The sequence below is a fragment of the Ranitomeya imitator genome, chromosome 2 (genome assembly GCF_032444005.1).
Source record: "Ranitomeya imitator isolate aRanImi1 chromosome 2, aRanImi1.pri, whole genome shotgun sequence".
Taxonomy (NCBI): Eukaryota; Metazoa; Chordata; class Amphibia; order Anura; family Dendrobatidae; genus Ranitomeya; species Ranitomeya imitator.
In genome coordinates, this window is record NC_091283.1 from 204,945,064 (window position 1) to 204,968,129 (window position 23,066).

Sequence of the window (23,066 nt, forward strand, 5' to 3'; positions counted from 1 at the left end):
GCGCTTAGTAACCCGATGTTTACCCTGGTTACCCGGGGACCGGCATCGTTGGTCACTGGAGAGCTGTCTGTGTGACAGCTCTTCAGCGACCACACAGCGACGCTGCAGCGATCGGCATGGTTGTCTAGATCGCTGCAGCGTCGCTAAATGTGACGGTACCTTTACTCTAGGGTTACAAATTTGTGTCGGTGTTCCATTATTTATAGATTTTGTAAATTATTTGCTATAAAATACCATTAGATCAGTATATAAAATTTTGCAGATCCATGGCAGATAAGAATCCCAACTGACCTTGGTTGAGTATCACCTTGGATAAACTTTGGAGTAACTTTGCTTTAAACATGAACTTGGTGCTTCTCAATATTTCTAAAAAAATATCTCGTAATGCAAAATTGAAATTTTTTTTCAGAATGTTTTTAAACTTTTTTTTTTTTTAATTCTCCCACAAATTCCCAACTATTTCTAAAAATCTATTTTAGTAAAAAAAAAAAATTTAAATAAAATAAATGTTTTCAACTTTTTGTTTAATTCTCCCCAAATTTCCAAAATATATTAATTAAAAATATATTTTTCAACTTTTTTTTTAATTCTCCCCAAAATTCCAACACATTTCTAAAATTCTAGTTTAGTAAAAAATTTTTTAAAAAAATATAAAAGTCTGCATTTGTTGACAGTACATGAAACAAAACAAACAAACAAACAAGCAACAACCAAATATTCGTATACTCACCATGGAAGAGCATGGGAACATATGAATTTCTGCAGGAGAAAGAAAAATAGGCAGAAGACTAGAAGGAATTTTTTTTTTTTTTTTGGGGGGGGGGAGAAATTGTAAATATTGAATAAAAAATAAAATTAAATTAAATTAAAAAAAAATAGAAGAAAATAGAAAAAAAAAGTTTTTGAAAAGTAAACAACTTTAAAATGAGACCTGTCTCCGGAAGTGAAATTCATGAAGTCCGGCGATCTATCTCCCGTCTTCCGTAAGCAATGGGATTTTTAGCCGTACACAGCGATACATTGTTACGGGGCCAATGGACCATTAAATGCAGTTTGCAATAAAGTTGGTTAAATCTTTAGATTTAGATTTTGCTGGAGTTAAGAATTGTGTTTCCCGAATTCCCATGTCATTTACAACCCAAACCTACAAGCCATTTTTTTTTTTTTTTTTTAAATGGTAAATTCCTCCGGACGGGCTACATGGCCTGATGACCAGAGGGATTAAAGGAATCGTGTGAGCTATTAAATGTAACGTTCTATTCTAGGAAGGATTTGCCTGGTTTTATCCACTAATAAGATTATGGAAGTGACACAAGTGTCTTGATGAAATCTGATTGACAGCCTGCTGTACTTGTATCAGAGAGTGTGACACTAAACCTCGGAGCCTATTGTCCTGCGGAGAGAGCTAGCGGAAACATACCGTCCTAATCCCTTTTATTCATGTCAAGCGTGGAGAAGAAAGGCTCCTGGGGATGGCACCTACTGGCGCTGTCCCTGCTGTCTTGGTCCTTCTGATCTGGGCTAAGTCACTCAGCATGCTCCTATGTGCGTCCGTTGCCTATCACGCCAAATAGAAATCCGCGCTCTATCCGAATCACGACAAAAAAAAAAAAAGATGCAACAAAGATTAAAAAGTATCCACCGTTTTCATTTTTGTTTAATAAATAAATAGAACACGTGAAACGAAGCAATTTTATAATTAAGGATGAGCATACGCGTGGAAATTCGAGTTCAGGGACCCGACCAAAACTTTATTCCAAAGTTTAGTTTGGGTTCCAGAACTTGAACCCCATTGAAAACAATTAGGACTCGGACTTTTGAACCCCCAAATTTTCTCTCATTAACTTTCCCCGTAATTCCGAACATCGGGGAAAGTCTGTCTTCAACGTTTATGAACGTTGAACTTTTTATGTTCAACTCTATAATATATCTTATCAGAATATTCCTTTTTTTTTTTCTCTTCCTGGACGGATCTTTCACTCTTAGTTCAGGGGTAAAATCTGTATTCAGGGAAAACGGAATTTTTTTTTCCCAATTCTGAGATTGGAGCCGACAGTTGGTGCTCGTAAAAATCTATGGAAGCGGGAGGAGCTAAAGACAGGAAACAGTTAGTTCTCCATAAAACTTTATGAGCACCAACTGTCATCTCCTAGCTCAGTCACACAAAAAAATTGTTTTCACCGATTCCAGATTTCGCCTGTGAATTAAGAATTTTGAGAATAAAAAAGATCAGTCCAGGAGGAGAAATAAGCGGATTTCTCTAATGAGTGTCTTATTTTCACATGTACTTTTGATTTATAGAAACAAAATCAAAACGATGGTTTCTCTTTAAGTGTCAAACTTAGCTCTACTACTTATACACTTATTTCTTTATTTTATGGAAAGATTAAAGGTCAGTAGGATCCACCCTCTTAACTCATCTATATGGGCATGTAGTTCATAGAAAGCTGAATAACATGATACCTTGATATCTGCAATCTGATATCTTATTCCAGAGAAATCCACATTTTTCTTAATATGAGCTGTTAAGATCTATGGGTCGGACACAGATCTCCCTGAGAATCTGCCTCCAGAGCTTATTGTAAATGAAAAGAGGCGTTACCAGTTACCAGTCTGCTATCCTGATCTACATGTCTCACACTTGTAATGGTCCTTTTATTTAAAAGGAGGCAGATTCTCAGGGAGATCTAGGTCACACCCATAGATCTTAACAGCTTATTAATTAGAAAAATGTGAATTCCTCTGGAATAAGACATCGGATCACAGATATCAAGGTGTCATTTTATTCGGCTTCCTATGCTCTACATGCCCGTATAGATGACTTAGGAGGGCTGATCCTACTGACAAACTCCCTTTAAGAAATGTCTATTCCTCTTGAGAATTTAGTATTTTCTATATGATTTGATATTAGCTGAACATATCTTGTCAGGTTTGCAACATTTGTAAATTCTTAGAACCTTAGGGAGTGACTTATGGAGTGTGGGACTCATTAGCAATGTGGAATTAAGTATGCAAATTAATTATCTTGCAAAAGAAAAGAAAATGATCTTGCATAGGGCAAATATTAGGAAGCAAGTCGGTGTCTGACTGTACAACTGTGTCTCACGAACCCCCACCTGCTGTTGCCACCACTACTCTTCCTCTGTAGGACACTCATTTTTGTGACTTCTAGTATTTTACATAGGTGGCTTCTTTGACCTTGAGTAGACCCTGGTAAAGGAATGGGTATTCAATGCTGTTTTTCAGCACTTCTGCTCTGTTCATCCATCCCGCCATGTTTATGTAAACCAGGATATTAGTTCGAAAAATATATTTTAAACCATCTCATGTGATTGGCATCCTTATGCACATAATGCCTAATTTGAAAACTTTTCCCCTTTAAATAGAATCTGTTACCGCATTTTTGCCACCTAATCTGAGAACAGCATAATGTAGGGGCAGAGACACTGATTTCAGTTATGTGTCACTTATCGGGCTGCTTTCTGTAGTTTTGATAAAATTACTGCTTTATCAGCAGGAGATTATCACTAGAGGACTAGTAAAACTGCTGCCAAGTAGTCCAACCACGCCCCCCCCCCCACCACTGATTGGCTGTTTTCTGTAAAAAGCTGCCAATCAGTGATGTGGGCGGTGCTACAGAGAGCTCAGCCTTCAGAGAACTGGTAGATATGCAGCAGATAAAACAGTGATTTTATCAAAACTGAAACAAGCAGCCCAGTAAGTGATACATCGCTGGAATCAGGATTCCTGCCCTTATATCTTGCTGATCTCAGATGGGATAGCAAAAACTTGCTGACATACACCCTTTAAAAGACAAAAGCTTTAAAGTGTCATGGGCAGGACATCCCCTTTGACCCCCAGGGTAGTGGATGCTACACCTACTCTGCACCTTTGCACCACCCCCATGACTCCGTATTCTTTCCCAGAATATTAGGGGTTGAGTATGTGTTACATCTGCACTAATTGGGGCAGAGGGAGGATCAGCCTGTGGTCTCTTTCCTCTTCTCCCTGGAACTACCCCAAGGCTTTCTACCAGGGAGGTCTCACCTAGTTCTGCAGGTACATTGGGCTCGGTACTGCGATATCAGCTGTGCAGTGCGGCGAGAGTTAATATTGCTATCTACAGGAATTACAGTAGAAGTAGTAAATTGGGTCACTTGTGTGTCTGTAGTTTGAGCAATTCCTTTTTTGCTCCGGGCACGTCTTACTGGTTGCGGGAGATTATTTGCATGAATTGTAACACACTGTACTTGTCGTTCACATTTTGTAGTTTTCCGATAACCGGCCAGTAATCTTATCACTCAGGTACATTGCATATTTTTTTGTTCCAATGGCAGTATATAGGTACAACCATAAACTATTATATAGACAATTGCTTAATTAGCAACTGCTCAAAGCAGCACTCCCAACCAGTGTTCCCCGGAGGTGCTGCCACTTCTGCAAGTGGAGTACAATCTGAATGTTCTTTCTGGAAGGAAATTTCGTTTCAGGCAGCGCCACGTTGGAGAAAATATGCTTGGACTGGCTCACCGGAGGGCAGGAGAATCCTCCGGTGGGCCACCACCCGCTGATATGAGCAGCACTGGGCACAGTATACTTGTATCACTATGTACAGACAATGGCGGCATCTTATATATTTCATAATCTACCCAGTTCATTGTTATATAAATTTGTGATTGAGGATAATGTCACATTTGCATGTAGTTAAAGTGGGGCCCTACAGTTGGTTACTGGTGGGCCCTTGATACTCCAGTCCAACACTGCTTACACCCTGTCCCCAGCTATTGCAATAACATAGTAGTCAGATCAATGGTTAGATATCAATGATCTATAGAAGATGGGGATATGACAACAAACACTTATCTTTTAAAAACCATTTTTTTGTGAGATCACAATATACCGTATCTGTAATCCGCTATATAGCACCTCTATGGAGTACCCAAAAAATACTCCCGCAAAGTGGCACAAAGTCTAAAATGGCCAATTCTTGTTCTTTCTTTTTTTTTATTCCTGCTGTTACCGTGAATAATCACTTTTAAAAAAAAAAAAAATCTGCCATTCAGTTCCCATAATATGGGCCTTTTCTTTTAGTGCTAATTTCTATGGTTTTCACAAGGAAGGTGTCTCACAGGTTCCTCGGGGGCGTGTGTTTTAACCTGTTAGTCACGCCCCTTAGTTAAACCCTTAATGGGCATCACTAAAGAAAAAACTTCATATCTCTGGAACCGTATGGTGGATTTTGACAAAACAAAAAATTAGAATTCTCAGGGGAACAGCAGGAATTATATAAGAGCAAAATTGTCCATGTTTGATCTTGTGACAGGACCTTTTTAAAGAGCCTAAATAATATTGCCATATAGTTCCTCTATGATAGTACAAAACTGTATAATCCTATTCTGATAAATAATCCAGGGTGATTTAGTTTAATCCTGTGGTTCTAGCTATCAGTGCCCCCTAGGAAACGGGGGCCTTGAGCAATTGCCTAGTTTGTCATCTCCTCAAACCTGTCCTGAAAATGGCTTTTCTAGATACCCAAATGGCAAAGTGGCCAAGTTACTAAGGGATCAGGTTCTATATGACTGTATTGCAGGAAACATTAAGTGGAACGATGACCCCATTGGCTATTACCCAAAAAGAGATGTATCCATTAAACCACTGTCCAAAATAATGGAAAATTCTCTTGAATCATATTATATTTCCATATATATATATACAATGGTGCATTTCTCTTGGCACCGATCTACAAGTAGATATTCTTCTCTGCAGTAACCTGAATTTGATGGGGTTTTTTTGCCTGGGGAGTTTTATTTACTAGAGGAAACGATTTGGGAGTATGTTAAGGACAAACACACACTAAAGAAAATCTCATTATATATACAAGTGTGCGCAATGTCTGCTTATTGGTTGTCCTCCAAGAGAAGAGCAAATATACTTTAGATACAACACTAACCATTTCGCTTATGGTATCCAGACCCCATCGGGCTAATGAGGCCTTCACTTTCCCATGACTCCGAAGTCCCACAAGAAAAAAGAAACGGAGCGTCTGTTTCTCAGCATAAATGTGAGGTTATGGCAAATATTATCCTCATCTGCTTTTATAACTGAAAAATGAAAGGCAGACATGACTTAAATAAAATCAGCAGCCAGGGGAACAAGGAGCTCATGTGGATTAGACCCAGAGGTCACGTTCTAGCATTGATTTTTCTGCCCAAGACATGACGTCGAGGAGATAAATTGGGGCTCATATCAGGTGGGTGTCTTAGACAACCCTAGACATCCCACATACTAAATGTTCACTTTGGTCATGTGTATTTCAGCCTTTTATTAAAGGGGTTGTCCATAGTTAGAAAAGCATGGCTGCCTTCTACTGGTTTTGGAAGAAGTCATGCATGTTTTGCTAATGCTGAACAACCCTTTAAAAAGAAACCTGACAGTAGATTCATGCGGCCCATGATTGAGGAATCAGGAATCACATTTGTTGCATTATTGCAGCTATGTAGGTTTACACTACGGCATTTCATAGAAAACATACATCAAAGAGCCAAACCGAGACCATGAGTCTTGGATGACTAGTCTGAAGCCGGTAACTGAAGCTTCTCCCTGAGAGACTGACAGGTGTCTCTCCATACTCACACACAGAAAGTAGGGCATGGAGAAGCCAGCGACTACTTGTCTCAAGACAAATCATCCAAGACGCTAAAGAATGTTTTGTCCTAAGTTTCAGAGTAAAACCTACAGTACATGGTGGCCAAATTGCAGTCCTACTCAATCATTCTCTCCGTCCTTCTTGCACCATACATCTCCTGTTATGCTCCCTTTTTTTATCCCTATCTTCAGGAGGCTTGGGCTAACCGAAACAGTCAGTTTTTGTGACCTGGTGCATAGAGACCCAAATAAACGGTGGAGATGCAAGAGTTTTTGCCTCTTTCTTTGACCATCCCTTGGAGAAGAGTTGGGTTGTGTAGCTGGCCTTAGACCCATTCCTAGAGTGTTAGATCCTGTAGAGAAAAGGAACCCTAGGTAGGCTTACTCTGACCACGGAGAAAAGTATGAAGTCAACCTATCTTCTACGGTACATGTAAGTTAGCGTTGATTGTAGACATGAAAAAGATTTTTTTTGCAACTGGAGATGGAATTTTTCTGGGGTATTGATGACTATGACATTGACATGTTTTGTCAGAGAAGAGTCTTGATTGAAATTTTTCGCTATAGCCCCTTCTCCCCATTTTACACCATCCTCTGAAACAGCGATGTTTGCTTTGATACTTAGCCCTACTTGTCCTTGAAGCGTTCCACCTCAAAGAGCTGTAGACAAACAGGATTTGGCGCGTACTGTAGTATTACTTTCATGTTGCTCTCCAGAAACCTGCTGGGATTGTGTGAGCTTTGCGGTTGGACCAGATCTAAACAGCTGAGCAGGAATCTCTGGCACAACCTAGAGCTGTGAGTTATTCGTGAGCCAAAACTCCATCAAGTTTCAGACTGACGCCCATGGTACTGGAACACTGACCATAGTGAAAATAGATATTTACTCCAGGTCATTTGTACTTTTTTCTTGCTCCTTTTTGACATTTTAATTTTTTTAACTCTTTGGTGGGCGTAATGGAGTCCTATTAAAGTCGTCGTTCTTTTTAGCCGTCCCAATCATTGTCTGTAGGAATTCATAGGGCAGCAGGTATGGAATATGAACCTTCCCATGACACGTCTACCAGTTTAATGGATATGCTAGGGTCTAATACGTATTTATGTTCTCACGTGGGAGATAAAACATATATTCATGTTCGATTCTATGTCTGATATATTTCGACAGTGAGTGACCATGACATGGAGGCCAACTCTTGGCCAACAATGGTGACTTTGTTTTTATCGGTCTATGTGGTTCCACTACCACCACAGTGCCATAGCATGACTCAGAACCAGTTACCATGACCATTAATTTTGACTGATATCATGCAGCCATTTCCATATATTATTCCCCTTCTTTTATAAACTCACTAAAGAGATGGAGTTCTCTGTTTTGGTCAATCCTAACCTTTTGGAAAAGTCTCTTGAGAAAGAACTGTATCCTACTGCTGAGACTGGCATTGTTTTCTGGGAAAACTGGCAGTTCAGTTTCCCTCCAGTGCCTCCACAGGAGAAATCAGGTATTACACATAATACAAGACAGGCACTTCAGAACTAGAGACATTGTTAGTAATAGTGATATTTGGCCAAGAGATAAGCGTTCTGAATAGAGAACCAATTAGTAACTCTTAAAAGTTGATTGTTCTAGCTTGGTATGATCAATAATATTCTTTCATAGCACCTTGATTCTACTGATATTTTATTTTTGAAGATAATATTTTGTTTTGGCTTTCCAAATATTAAAATTGACATAGTTGGCATAAGGAGCTTATAATATAGATATGGTTGATATACGGTAGATTTTTTGACTCAAGGGGCCCAACGAATCCTTTTCCATTTTTATTTTTTTTAAAGTCACTTGTCTATTTTCTATTTCGGCACTTATTGACTTTTTTTAATTCCTCAAATTGGCAAAGGTGGTTCATGAATTTTGCACAAAAGTCAAAAGAAAAATGTTAGTTATTTTTGTGGGGTTTTTTTTGTGCCTTTTTATATATTTTTTTTTTTAGCATAAACTCGCATGTGCTGCTAAAACGTTGCCAAATTTGTACCAAAACTACACCTGAGGAGAAGGATTGAAGTACTTTTTTTTTTAAATTGTCTCTTCAGAGAGGAAGAGGACTCGAACTCTAGTGCCACCTATTGGAAGTAGCAATCCGAACAGTCAATGTCGACCCTTTAACGAGCCTGGTCACATGACTTAGGATAATAGCCAAACCAGAATCTTAGTTTGCAGACACGGTGTTTCGGGGTACTGCCCCTCATCAGTGCAAAGTAAAGATCTGGTTTGGCTGATTTGAGAGACGTCTGACCAGGATCCAAGAAGTATCGAGAATAATTTTTTTTTTTTTAAAGTCACAATGATCGGTCGAAAACATCTGCAAACATCAAGCCTACCCCCTTTTCCACCACAATGGCGGACATAGGAAAAAAAGCAACAAACAAACACACACATGTAAAATAGACTACAGAAAAAAAGTAAAAATGGAATTAAAAAGAATACAAAAAGGGCACAAATGCAATAATCGGGTCCAAGAATTTTTGTTTATTCATTTCTGACTGGAGCTGTATACATGTAGATTTTTGTGTCATCTTGGTCACCTTCTTAATGTAGACTTATATTATTCTGTCCTCCTGGAAGTCACGGAGGTCTTAAGGAAAACCGAGATCTTGTTTGGAGACACTGAATATTTTTTAAGATTGGGTTTCACCCCTGCCCCTTCTCCTGACTACGAAGACTGAGTTGATTTGTGTTCGGCCTGTGACCCCGTGGAGCATCAAACAGGATGGAATGAAAACACTGTAGAAGCTCAGGCTGCTCGTAGGGGTGACCTACAGAAAAATAATGCAGATGTTTCAGATCAGGGCAAGTGTGAATATTATTTGGTCTTCTATCCGCTGGTATCATGGAGGGTGAGATTCCCTCTGCATTTTCTTCTTGTATGCATGTTCTTGTTTTGCTCAGATTGCCAAGTTTTGTGAGGGTAAAAAATTCCACCCCCACTGTAAATGACCCCCAATGAAGATGGATAGTGCTCTAGAACAGCGAATTCCTGCTTGATGGTCATTAAGTTGAATGAGTGAAGTGACTGCTTTGTCATCCAGGCAGCCGCAATCAGTTTCTTGAAGAGCATAGGCAGTGACCGAGGTGATAAACCGTTCAGTATAATGAATGGAGGTTTGGGTTGCTGCCTATGCAGAGCGCAGCAGCTGATGACAAGCTCATCTTGAATCCTGCACTCTGCATAGGCTGTAAACCGAGATTAGAGGCAGAGAAGTAAAAGAATCTTGTTCACTGCACTGTGCTCTCCTGCAACTCTCTGCCTCTTCTCTCACGTGTAAGTTTTGGAGAGGAGAGACAGAGACCTGCTGGTAAATTATCTCTAAATAAAAAAAAAAAAAAGTGTTCCCTGTAAAAAAAACAAACAAACAAAAAAACATCATTAACATTACAATAAATGTTACATTTGTACACCCTTTTATATCGCTAACTATGGTTATGGTTAGGGTTAGGTTTAAGGCTATGGTTATAGCAAGGGCTAAGGTTAGGGCTAGATGTAGGGTTAGGTTTAAGGCTATAGTTATAGCAAGGGCTAAGTATAGGGCTGGATGTAGGGTTAGGTTTAAGGCTATGGTTATAGCAAGGGCTAAGGTTAGGGCTAGATGTAGGGTTAGGTTTAAGGCTATAGTTATAGCAAGGGCTAAGTATAGGGCTGGATGTAGGGTTAGGTTTAAGGCTATGGTTATAGCAAGGGCTAAGGTTAGGGTTAGATGTAGGGTTAGGTTTAAGGCTATAGTTATAGCAAGGGCTAAGGTTAGGGCTAGATGTAGGGTTAGGTTTAAGGCTATGGCTATAGCAAGGGCTAAGGTTAGGGCTAGATGTAGGGTTAGGTTTAAGGCTATGGCTATAGCAAGGGCTAAGGTTAGGGCTAGATGAAGGGTTAAGTTTAAGGCCATAGTTATAGCAAGGGCTAAGGTTAGGGCTAAATGTAGGGTTAGGTTTAAGGCTATGGTTATAGCAAGGGCTAAGGTTAGGGCTAGATGTAGGGTTAGGTTTAAGGCTATGGTTATTGCAAGGGCTAAGGTTAGGGCTAGATGTAGGGTTAGGTTTAAGGCTATGGTTATAGCAAGGGCTAAGGTTAGGGCTAAATGTAGGGTTAGGATTAAGGCTATGGTTATAGCAAGGGCTAGATTTAGGGATAGAGTTAGGGTTAGGTTTAAGGCCATAGTTATAGAAAGGGCTAAGGTTAGGGCTAGATGTAGGGTTAGGTTTAAGGCTATGGCTATAGCAAGGGCTAAGGTTAGGGCTAGATATAGGATTAGGTTTAAGGCTATGGTTATAGCAAGGGCTAAGGTTAGGGCTGGATGTAGGGTTAGGTTTAAGGCCATGGTTATAGCAATGGCTAAGGTTAGGGCTACAGTTAGGGTTAGGTTTAAGGTTAGAATTATAACAACAGCTAAGGTTAGGGCTAAATGTAGGGTTAGGTTTAAGGCCATGGTTATAGCAAGGTCTAAGGTTAGGGCTAGAGTTGGGGTTAGGTTTAAGGCTAGAGCTATTGCAAGGGCTAAGGTTAGGGCTACAGTTAGGGTTAGGTTTAAGGCTAGAGCTATTGCAAGGGCTAGATTTAGGGATAGAGTTGCAGTAATGAAATCATTACAAAACAATCCTACAGAGTAAGTAACAAAAAAGAAAGTAGAGCAAAAAAAATCTAGAACAATTTATAACTTTATTTTTTTTGTCATATGTCAGATTTTAAGAAAGCTGAAAAATCTACAGGGTCATTGTGCAAATTATAAATACTTTAGTATTTTCTCAATATACAATACATGTATTTGGATGTTAAGGGGTGCCAAGGTTCCAAAATACTTGCCTTGCCCCAGGTGCTGGCAACTCACGGCATACCACAGGGTCCATGTCCTTAGTAATTCACTGAAGTTCCAATGTTTAGTGCCGCTTCCTATGTGTAAAAACCACATCTTGTCATCAATAGTGCCATGTGTCAGCTTTCTGCACAGTGCCAGGTTGGTGGTGGCACAGCACGGAGAAAAATCTGAAGAAGCTTCTGGAATTTAGCATTGGTGTACTTTTTTTTTTTAAAGATTTGGTTGGGGCCCCAATAGTCGAACTGCAACCAGTAACATAGGAATTGCATATCCATTTCCTACGGTGGGAAAACTGCTTAAATGAAAACCTATAACCAAGGTGTAAACATCTGTAACTATACAGAAAGCTCCATGGCTTATGGAACAGAAACAATTAGATGTACAGAGATGCAATCACTCCCCAGAATGACCTTTCACTCCGCAACTCGTGTTAAGATCAGCAAAGATTAAAACGTCTTTTTATTCTCACCCGCAGTGTTACATATCCCGTAGACGTGAAACATGTCTTCCTGCTGCAGATCGTTCTGACTCAAGGCTTAGTCCAGTCTCTGTTTTGGATTGGGGAAATCTTGGCTGTGGTGACAGCATTCATCAGAAACAGCCACATACTGAGATAATAGAAATCAGGACACTGGAGGAGAAGAAGGAGCCAAAGCTCGGCCTCCTTACCGTATAATTCGCCATTGATTCATGAAAAGATGCGATACATGACACTGAAAGTAATAGCACCCTCCTCCATCATAGCACCCTTCCCAAAGGATTTATTTTTACCTTTTTTTTTTAAGTTTCTCGTTACTTATTTCATGGCCTTTAAGAGCCTAGCCATGGCAAGTGCTAGACGGTGACCACTACCTAGACTCCTCCAACGTCTGTGAAGAGCAGGAAAATGCCCATCCTACATCTGAATTATTAATGATCATGTCAATGGTGGGAAGGTTAAAGTGATATAAACTAACTAACCGCTATCTATCTATTATCTGTCTATTATCTGTCTATTATCTGTCTATTATCTATTTATTATCTATTTATCAATCTATTATCTCTATCTATCATCTATCTATAATCTATCTATCTATCTAACTATTATCTATCTATTATCTATCTATGCATTATCTATCTATTATCTATCTATTATCTAATAATAATAATAATTTTTATTTATATAGCGCCAACAAATTCTGCAGCGCTTTACAATCTATCTATCCATCTATCAATTATCTATCTATCAATTATCTATCAATTATCTATCTATCTATTATCTAGCTATTATCTATTTATCCATCTATCTATTATCTATTTATCCATCTATTAGCTATCTATCTATCTATCTATCTATCTATCTATCTATTATCTAATCTATTATCTATCTATTATCTATCTATCTATCATCTATCTATAATCTATTATCTATCTATTATTTATCTATCTATTATCTATTTATCAATCTATTATCTATTATCTATATATCCACCTATCTATTATCTATCTATCATTTATCATCTACCTATCCATCTATCTATAATATATTATCTATCTATTATCTATATATCCATCTATCGATTATCTATTATCTATCTATTACCTATCTATTACCTATCTATCTATCTATCTATCTATCTATCTATCTATCTATCTATCTATCTCTCTTCCTCATAAGCCCAAGCAGTGACCGTTGATCCAATATGGCCTCCACCTGCCTCTTGTCTCCCCTAATATCCCTGCTATGTAGTCAATAATCAGACTGATCGTGGCTTTTTTAATAATGGAGCAGGCTGAGCCCAGACAAAAGCCGAGGTATTACCAAGAGCTGCCTCCGTCTTTTCCATGGCAGCCATAACAATACAATGAGGACTTAGCTCCTTCTAACTTGGATTTTTTTATGGGCTGAAATAAAGCGCAGAGCTTTGATGGCCGATGGCTGCGCTCGCCCGATAATAAGTTGAGTCTGCAGTGTCCCTTCGTACCATCTCTACTGAAATCAGCTGATTGTTTAAGTCAAGCACAAATCCCCAGCACATCTGTATCCCATATGACTCTATCAGTCCCAGACCAGAGTCTTTCTGGAAGCGTTATCTTAATCACATTTATTGGCTAATGCTTAAATTGTACCCAAATCAACCAACTTTGATGTCTTGGAGAATTGCAGAGAATAAAAGGGAGGGGGCACAATCCTGGCTTATGCCGCCATAAAAGTGAAATATTCATTGTACTGCTTAATGCCCCTTTTTGAGGTTTTCTATAAGTTTTCTTCCTCGCCATAGTTAGGTCCGTTCACAAATAATGACATTCTTTTCCCGGTGGATTGGGAGCATAGAGATCTAAAGAGGGGACTTCTAATTGGCTGCTCCCATGATTTGTTGATCTGCAGAGTATGCTTTTAATCCTTATTAACATTCTCTAGAGTCATGCCTGAAATATAGCGCTGGTACCGCACTATGTGGCATGTGGTTTTGCTTTTCGAGATTTCTTTTCTGGCTTTTTTGGATCTATCCTGTTGTTCATTATTGTACAGCTCCATTCATTCACTTATAGTTACGTTCGGACAAAATAATTGAAGATTTATGCCGGGATAAGGCACCAGCTCCAAAATTAAAGTGGAGGAAATAAATTATGGTCAGACATGTGTGACAGTATACAAAAAGTATATATTCACATACTGTATCCATAACTACTATATACAGAAATCATTGTGCTTATCCTATCTATCTACTGTATCTATAATCTATCTATATATCTATCTAATATCTGTCTATTCTCTATCTCTCTATCTGTCTTATCTAATATGTGTCTATTTATCTAATAACTATCTAATTATCTATCTATCTATCTATCTAATATCTATTTATCTATCTATCATCTGTCTATCTATCATCTATCTATCTATTATCTATTATCTATAATATAATATCTATCTATTATCTATCATCTATCTATTGTCTATCCGTCTAACCCTAACCATGACATACAAAGCCACCCACAACCTGTGTCCTCCATACATCTGTGACCTCATCTCCCGGTATTTACCTACACGCAGCCTCCGATCCTCACAAGATCTCCTTCTCTACTCCCCTCTTATCTCCTCTTCCCACAATCGTATACAAGATTTCTCTCGCGTATCACCCCTACTCTGGAACTCTCTGCCACAACATATCAGACTCTCACCTACCATCGAAACCTTCGAAGGGAACCTGAAGTCCTACCTCTTCTGACAAGCCTACAACCTGTGTACAACAACCAATACAGAGCAATGGATAGGCAGTGAAACCCAGGCAAGAAGATAGGTGAAAAAAATTATATATTTATTGGTTACAATTACTTTTGAGCGATACCTTCCGATATCAAGAAGTATTGTGTCTGTGCGTGCCTGCCGGGGCTCTGTGCGTGCCTGCCGGGGCTCTGTGCGTGCCTGCCGGGGCTCTGTGCGTGCCTGCTGGGGCTCTGTGCATGCCTGCCGGGGCTCTGTGCAGACATCGTCCGATGGGACTACAAGTCCGATCGGACGATGCCTGCAACAGTGACAGTGATTGACACATTAGCCAATGATGGGACAGAAGTAGTCCCATCATCCGGCTACTGTGTTGAATGTAAAAAAAACAAACAAACATACACCTAACATACATACTACATACATTACATTCATACATTACATACAATACATACATACATACAGACATACAGTACATATAACATAGAGTACATACTCAGCATTACTTGTCATTTTGTTCCCCACAGCCAGTGTCACCTGTAAAAAGATATTAAAATAACAAACAACCAATATACTCCCTGTCCACAGAAATCCACGAGTGTCCAATGTCGATCTCCCGTGGAGAATGGCAGCATCAGCTGATACGACCGCTCTCTAGGGGCTCCAGGAACACAATGATGGGAGGAAGGTATCCTTCCGCACTGTATTCCTCTGCCGCTGTAAAAAAATAGTCCCTAGTCTCACTTTTGGCATTGCTGTGTGAGAAATTTTCCCACACAGCTATTGCCATAAAGTGAGACTTTGTCCTAAAGTAACCTCTCAGTGATGCACTGCAGGAGCCATTGTCTCCTGTCAGTGTGTCACTGAGGGTCCTATAGAGCAGTGACATCACCCGATGTCACTGTTCTATAGGGGAGATCGTCGTGGGACACTCGTTATTAATTGGAGTACGGCGGACAGGTAGTATACGATTTATTATTTTACGTTTTTTGCAGGCGCTGAAGTATGGTAATTATGGTTAAATGAAGAATATTAAAATACTTTTTTCCTAATGTGTGTGTGTTATTAACCCTTTCCTACTAGTGGATTAATAATGGATAGGCGTCTTACTGACGCCTCTCCGTTATTAACCCGGCTTAATATCACCTTACAATAGCAAGGTGACATTAACCCCTTATTACCCCATATCCCACCTCTACATGGGAGTGGGAGGAGAGGGGCTAAGTGCCGGAATTGGCGCATCTTACAGATGCGCCATTTGTGGGGCGGCTGCAGACTGGTATTTGTTGCCGGGGGGGCAATATCCGTGGCCCCTCTCTAGGCTATGAATATCAGCCCGCAGCTGTCTGCGTAGCCTTGCTGGCTATAAAATATAGGGGGACCCCACTTCATTTTTTGAGGGGTCCCCCTATTTTAATAGCCAGTAAAGGCTACGCAGACAGCTGTGGGCTGATATTCATAGCAGGCTACAAATATTGCCCCCGGCCGTCAGCTTTCTCCCTCTGGTGCAGAAAAGTGCGCGGGAGCCCACGCCATTTTTTTTTTCTTTTTTAAATTCAACGCTCATTAAGGCCTCTTTCACACTTGTGTCGGTACGGGTCCGTCGCTATGCGTCGGGCCGACGTACCGACGCACATTGTGAAATTTGTGCACGACGTGGGCAGCGGATGCAGTTTTTCAATGCATCCGCTGCCCATTCTGAAGTCCAGGGAGGAGGGGGCGGAGTTTCGGCCGCGCATGCTCGGTAGAAAATGGCGGACGTGACGGACAAAAAAAGTTCACTTGCACGTTTTTTCGAGCCGACAGTCCAACAAAATACGATGGATCCGTTGCACGACGGACGTGACGTGTGGCCATCCGTCGCGATCCGTTGCTAATACAAGTCTATGGGTAAAAAAACACATCCTGCGAGCACATTTGCAGAATCCGTTTTTTTCCCAAAACGACGGATTGCTAAAAACGCAAATATTAAAGTAGCCTTAGAAACTTTGGCCTTTCTATTATATATCTATGGATATATCTATCTATAGATATATTTATCGATAGATATATCTATAGATACATAGATGTATCTTTCCATATATCTGGCTGCTTTTACACATCAGGTTTTTGCCGTCAGGCACAATCCGGCGAGTTTTGAAAAAAACGGATACCTTAATCCCGTCATTGTGTTCCTGGAGCCCCTGGAGAGCGGTGGCATCTGCTGATGCTGCCGTTCTCCACGGGAGATCGTCGTGGGACACTCGTGGATTTCTGCGGACAGGGAGTATATTGGTTGTTTGCTATTTTGATATTTTTTTTACAGATGACACTGGCTTCGGGGAACAAAGTGACAAGTGATGGTGAGTATGTAATCTATGTTTAATGTACTGTATGTCTGTATGTATGTAAGGTATGAATGTATTGTATGTAGCATGTATATAGTATGTATGTATGTATGTAGTATGTATGTAGTATGTATGTATGCGTGTAGTATGTATGTATGTATGTAGTATGTATGTATGTATGTAGTATGAATGTAGTTTTTTTTTTTTACATTCAACACATTAGCCGGATGATGGTACTACTACTGTCCCATCATTGGCTAATGTGTCAATCACTGTCACTGTTGCAGGCATCGTCCGATGGGACTTGTAGTCCCATCGGACGATGCCCGCACAGAGCCCTGGCAGGCACGCACAGAGCTCCGGCAGGCACGCACACACCCCACCCGCACACACACATGCAGTCTCTGCCCATGCACCGCCCACACTCCATTATAGTGCGATATCGCAAAAATATCAGAACTCAGTATCGGAATTCCGATACAGCGAATATCGGCCGATACCCGATATTTGCAGTATCAGAATGCTCAACCCTAGTTACAATACAATGTGGCAAACAACATTTTATAAAAATACATAGAATGATAAAAACAATGTGCACGTATGCAGGACCAGAGTATAAAAAGCCATGTGGAAGAAAATATTAATAAATAAAAATGTGCGTAAGTAGTTATTGAATAACCCCTATTTGGCAATATGTATAATAATATAACCCATGTACAGCATACATTAGAAAATAAAAAATCCAAGTATAAAGAGAAATAATGTGATTATTAAAAAAAATATTTAAAAATATATAATATTAGAGTGAGAGCTGTATACACAACCTCACAAAGTGCAATGTGAAAGGCAATCAGTCACTAAGATAAGACACTGTGCACTCATAAGGAGCAAAAAAGTGAGGATAGTGCACCATATAACCAAAAGAGATTGCAGAGTACAATGGGTATAAATAAAAAAGATAGTATAACTTAAGGGGTTAACAGGTCCAGTACACACGCGCACCCCGACCTGCGTTTTGGAACAAGTCCTTCGTCAGGGGATCAAAGCCTACAACCTGCAGTAACCCTCATTCTACCATACTGCTGCATGACCAGCTCTATCCTCACATACTGAATCCTCACCCATCCCTTGTAGATTGTGAGCGCTCGCGGGAAGGGTCCTCTCTCCTCCTGTAGCGGTCGGTGACTTGTTTTGTGTTAGATTATTGTACAGGGTGGGCCATTTCTATGGATACACCTAAATAAAATAGGAATAGTTGGTGATATCCACTTCCTGTTGAAGGGGGAAACTTTTCAAGATGGGTGGTGACAATAGCGGCCATTTTTAAGTCGGCCATTTTCACCATCAATCTTGAAAAGGTTTCCCCTTCCCACATACTAATGTGCCACAAACAGGAAGTTGATATCACCAATCATTATTACCATTTTACTTAGGTGTATCCATATAAATGGCCCACCCTGTACTTTATTATGTACACCGCTTTTCACACATAAAGCGCCATGGAATAAATGGCACTATAATAAATATCTAGCTAGATGTTGGCCATGGTTATATAATACAATGTAGAGGACCCGTTGTTTTGGTGGTCACTTGCCAATGGGCTTCCTGTATCTAGATATGGCCCACATGAAGAAGCAGCAGTGGTTGCATCAATCATGTCTCATACGGCCAAGTACAATGACATCCAGCCATGCGCTCTGCCGGGCTGGGAGATTAGATGGATATTCTCTCATTTCTTGGATAGGTTGGAAGCCGTTGTCTAATTCAGAGCAGGGACTGATACTGTTTGCACTCAGTATCTCAGCAGCAGTCTGTCAGTCTGTCTGTCTCCCACCATTTTCTTGGAGGCAGTTCTCTCTTTGAAGATGAGAAGGTGAGGGGAGCTGAAATGTGTCCCTTTGAACTGTGGTTGGGGCCCCGCGGAGACACAGCGGAGAGGACCCCACAGGCGCCTCCTCCCTTCACCCTGCAGTGTCTTGTTCCCCTGCTGGAGGCTAGTTAGTCAGAAGGACAGTCTGGCCTGGTAACCCCACTGAGAGGTGTCAGACTGGGTCACTGGGGCACACACCCTGTTTAACCCTATCTATGCTGCATGAAACGGTTAACTCCTTTGCTGCTAGTGATAGAAATATGTAGCTTGACCAGTTACGCCAGTAGAACCATCATTTTTTCAATCTGAAATACCATTTGCAAAACACTTTTTTTTGCTGCAGATGTGTTTCCAAAATGCTGAAAGAAATGTAATTCACTTCTATGTATGGGGAGTATAGCTCTATGTATGGGAAGTATAGCTATGTATAGGAAGTATAGCTCTATGTATAGGAAGTATAGCTCTATGGGGGTATAGCTCAATATATGGGGGTATAGCTCTATGTATGGGGAGTATAGCTCTATGTATGGGCAGTATAGCTCTATGTATGGGGAGTATAGCTCTATGTATGGGGAGTATAGCTCTATGTATGGGGAGTATAGCTCTATGTATGGGGAGTATAGCTCTATGTATGGGGAGTATAGCTCTATGTATGGGGGGTATAGCTCTATGTATGGGGAGTATAGCTCTATGTATGGGGAGTATAGCTCTATGTATGGGGAGTATAGCTCTATGTATGGGGAGTATAGCTCTATGTATGGGGAGTATAGCTCTATGTATGGGGAGTATAGCTCCTGTTTGCTTGTAATCAGTGTGTGTGCATAAAAGCTGAGTGAGTTTCTGGGATCCAGACAGACTCTTGCATCTTTCATCCAGCCACTGACGTTTCTGGATTGTGAGTCATGGGGAAAGCAAAAGAATTGTCACTGGATCTATGGGAAAAGGTAGTTTAACTGTATAAAACAGGAAAGGGTTACAAAAAGATATCCAAGGAATTGATAATGCCAGTCAGCACTGTCAAACTGTGATTAACAAATGGAAAATCAGGGGCTCTGTAAAAACAAAACCACGGTCCGGTAGACCAGCAAAAATGTCATCCATAACTGCCAGGAAAATTGTTCGGGATGCAAAGAAAAACCCACAAATAACTGAATACAGCTGAAATACAGGTCTCTCTGAAAACTAGCGGTGCGGCTGTTTCGAGTCGCCACAAGAAAGCCATTACTGTGCAAAAGTATCTCACCTACAATGCACAAAACAGCACAGAGACAAGCCTCAAAACTTCTGGAACAAGGTAATTTGGAGTGATGAGACCAATATTGACCTTTTTGGCCACAACCATAAACGTTATATTTGGAGAGAGGTCAACAAGACCTATGATGAAATGAACACCATTCCTACTGTAAAGCATGGAGGTGGATCGCTGATGTTTTGGGGAAGTGTGAGCTACAAAGGCACAGGAAACTTGGTCAAAGTTGAAGGAAAGATGAATGCAGCACGTTATCAGCAAATACTGGAGGCAAATTTGCTCTGATCAGCCCTAAGCTGCCCATGGGATGCACTTGAACGTTCCAACATGACAATGATCCAAAACACAGAGCCAAGTCGGCCTGTCATTGGCTACAGGAGATCAAAGTGAAGGTTCTGGAGTGGCCATCTCAGTCTCCTGACCTCAATATCATTGAGCCACTCTGGGGAGATCTCAAGCGCGCAGTTCATGCTAGACAGCCTGTGAATTTACAGGAACTGGAGGCTTTTTGCCAAGAAGTGTGGGCAGCTTTACCATCTGAGAAAATAGAGAACTTCATCCACAACTGCCACAAAAGACTTTAAGCTGTCATTGATGTTAGATGGGGCAATACACGGCATTAAGAAATGGGGTATGTGAACTTTTGATCAGGGTCATTTGGATGTTTTGGGTTGTCATTATGATTTAAATAGAGAAAACACAGTAGTCTCACAATAAATGGCTTCACCCAACCACTAACCATGAGTGGAGAAAAAGTTTTGGCGTTATCATTTATATTCTCTGAAAAAAGGGCAAGAAAGTATGTAAACTTTTGAGCATAACTGTATACTATTGTAAGGCTATGTGCATACTTTCAGGATTTTTATAGATTTTTTTTCGGCCGTTTTCCACTGAAAAAAAGCTAAAAAAAACCCGCTTACATAAGCATCCCATCATATTTCATACATTCCGCATTTTATGTGCACATGCTGCGTTTTTTTCTGCATTATGGAGAAAAACGCAGCAAGTTCATTCTTTGTGTGGAATCGCGGCGATTCCGCACACATAGGAATGCATTGATCAGCTTACTTTCCGCATGGGGCTATGCCCACCATGTGCAAAGTAAGTGGATCATGTGCGGATGGTACCCTGTGTCTGGAGGGGAGGAGACTCTCCTCCAGGGACTGGGCCTCATATCCTGTGTAAAAAAAAAAATAAAAATTATTAAAATTAAAAAAAAAAATTAAAAATTAAAATTAAAAAGTTATTTTCTCACCTTCTGGTGGCCCCCGCAGCCTTCCAGCTCCTTGCGATGCTTCCGTTCCCAGTGATGCTTTGCGACAATAACCTGTGATGACATAGTGGTCTCGTGTGATGCTACATCATCTTGGGTCAATGTCGCGAGGCATCACTGGGAACGGGAGCATCGCGAGGAGCGGGAAGGCTGCGGGGGCTGTCGGAAGGTGAGAATATCACGATTTTTTTTTTTTTTAATATTTTTAACATTCTATCTTTTTACTATTGATGCTGCATAGGCAGCATCAATAGTAAAAAGTTGGTCACACTTGTCAAACACTGTTTGACAAGTGTGACCAACCTGTCAATCAGTTTTCCAAGCGATGCTACAGATCGCTTGGAAAACGCTAGCATTCTGCAAGGTAATTACGCTTGCAAAACGCTAGTGTTTAGTGGGAATACGCATGCCAATTCCGCATGCGTTTTACATGCGGTAGGGAGTGGAGGAATTGCCGCGAAAATTTCCGGACGTGTGAACATAGCCTAATGGTACCATAGTGCTTACATGCCAGCAACCTCAAAGCTCATTTCTAAGATATGCCAACAAATATTTGGATAGTGACAAGTTTGGGCATTTTAGCGGTTAACTTAACATATTGAAGATACAGTTGTATAATCAATATGGACTTATAGTACAGACTCTCAGCTTTAGGCCTTTTTCACACATTCAGTATTTGGTCAGTATTTTACATCATAATTTTAAGCCAGAAACAGGAGTGGAACAACCAGAGGAAAAATATAATAGAAACACATCACCACTTCTGTATTTATCACCAGCTCCTGGTTTCGACTTACAAATACTGATGAAAAATACTGACTAAATACTGAACGTGTGAATGTGGCCTCAATTTAGGGTATTCACATCCTAATTGGAGTAAGTGTTTAGGAATTACAGCTCTGTTGTATGTAACTGCTTCCTTTTAGGTACCAAAAGTAATTGGACAATTTTCTCAAAAGCTTTTAAATTGGCTGCATGGGCCTGTCCCTCATTACTACATCATCAATTAATCAGGTAAACATTTTGGAACTGATTCCAGGCATGGCATTTGCCTTTCAAAGCTGTTGCTGTGAACCCACAACATGCAGCCAATGGAGCTCTCAATGGAAGAGAAACAAACCATCATTAGGCTGAAAACAAAAAGAAAAAATCCATCAGAGAAATAGCAGAAATGTTAGGAGTGGCCAAATCAACAGTTTGGTTCATTCTGCAAAAATAGAGTGCACTAGTGATCTTGGGACCTCCAAAAAGGCCTGGACCTCAATACAACAGTGGTGGATAATTGCAGAATCCTTTCCATGGTGATAAAAACCCCTTCAACACACCCACCCATGTGAAGAACACTCTCCAGGAAGTAGGAGCTTCAGTATCTATCAGTGTCTACCATAGAGAGATGACTTCATGAGAGCAAATCCAGAGGGCTCAACACAAGGTGCAAACCATTAATCCGCTTCAAAAATAGAAAGGCCAAATTAGTTTGACTAAAAAATCTAAAGAAGTCGCCCAGTTCTGGAAGAACAAAACTAAGATCAACCTGTACCAGAATGATGGGAAGAAGAAAGTATGGAGAAGGTTTGGAATGTTTCATGATCCAAAGACCAGCACAACCTCTGTAACAAATAGTGGAGGACGTG

General features: G+C 40.4%; 1 protein-coding gene and 1 long non-coding RNA gene across 3 annotated transcripts in view; one reads left to right on the forward strand and one right to left on the reverse strand.

The window, feature by feature from the left end:
• LMX1B (LIM homeobox transcription factor 1 beta) overlaps positions 1–23,066 on the forward strand; it is a 173,663-nt gene that overhangs the window by 28,352 nt on the left and 122,245 nt on the right. The window lies entirely within an intron of this gene.
• Positions 9,049–12,139, reverse strand: LOC138662654 (uncharacterized). The gene is made up of 3 exons (XR_011318046.1): positions 11,978–12,139; positions 11,496–11,582; positions 9,049–9,456 (listed from the first exon to the last, which is right to left on the reverse strand). It is a non-coding gene; the product is annotated as an uncharacterized lncRNA (long non-coding RNA).